The sequence below is a fragment of the Echinops telfairi genome, unplaced genomic scaffold (genome assembly GCF_000313985.2).
Source record: "Echinops telfairi isolate 266 unplaced genomic scaffold, ASM31398v2 ScPeMD7_5;HRSCAF=22, whole genome shotgun sequence".
NCBI lineage: Eukaryota > Metazoa > Chordata > Mammalia > Afrosoricida > Tenrecidae > Echinops > Echinops telfairi.
The window spans coordinates 38,843,009-38,844,100 of record NW_022103901.1 but is presented as its reverse complement, the minus strand read 5'-3'; the positions used below and the strand labels follow the sequence as shown (position 1 = coordinate 38,844,100).

Sequence of the window (1,092 nt, the reverse complement as noted above, 5' to 3'; positions counted from 1 at the left end):
CTCGCTGCCTCTTTACAGACCGCCTTGTACCTCACAGGGACCCAGCAAGGCGAGGTCAGCCCAGAGACCAGCCCAGCGACTCCTGACAAACCGCATGTGCCCGGGAAACCTGCCTCCGCCGAGTCTCCACAGGCTGCTTCCCAGAAGCAGCTCTTCCAGGCCATCCTCCCCAGGTGCCTTGGGGTGAACTCAAACCTCCGGCCTTTCGCTTAGTGGCCAGTACCCTCCCTGCGGTGCACAGCGGAGCACCAGTCTTGCACTGACCAGGGTGCTCAGCCCGGAGGGGAAGCTTCATAACTGCTTGAATGAGAGACCGGAGGCAAGAGCCAATCTGAGCCGGGAGGGTGAGCCGGTGACTCAGGCAGAGCCTTGAGGAGAAGGCCGGGTCAGGAGGAGGGAGGGCGGAGCTGATGGCGGTGGGCTGGAGCTCATCCAAGCGGCCACCCAAGGTTGCTGGGCTGGCTGGCGGGTGCGCACGCACCATGCGCAGGTTGGGTGGCTGCAGGGAGGCCGGCAGATTGCAGGGGATTAAGAAGCGAGGGGGTGGAGAGTCTGGCTCTCCTGATTCAGCCGTGGCGGCCCCGGCTCTCCTCCCCCAGGTGCGGGCTCCACATGCGGCAGGGACGCGTGCTCCCATGCGTGCCACATGCGTGCCGGTGGGCGGAGGAGGCGGCGGGGAGGACAGAGGCCGGGGGTGGGCAGCGGGAGCGCACAGCCTGCACCACCGAACAGAGGGCCGTGGGCCGTCGCACAGGACCACGTGTGCGGATCTCCACGTGGGCTCCGTGGTGGGGAAAGAGACGCCTGGGGCCGAGCGGCTGCTCCCTGGAGCCTGCAGTGAGGGCCCTGGAGTGGAGGCAGGGAGGAAGCGATGGGCTGGGCAAGGGGTGCCAGCCTCATGGCGGGTCTCACGCGCAGAGCCCTGGCCGGCTGTGTGAGAAGTGAGGGCTCTGTGATTGAAGGAGCCCTTAGGCGCAGTAAGGAAGCACTCAGCTGCTAAGGAAAGGTCATGCCTGTGACCACACCCATGGGTTCCCTGGGAGAAAGCCAGTGATCTGCTTCCTAAGGAAGTCAAAGGTCACTGGCACCCAG

The 1,092-nt window shown here is 65.7% G+C and overlaps 1 pseudogene; it reads right to left on the bottom strand.

Annotated features, from left to right (window-relative positions):
- The window catches only part of LOC101649181, a 65,498-nt pseudogene that overhangs the window by 28,150 nt on the left and 36,256 nt on the right, over nucleotides 1-1,092 (bottom strand).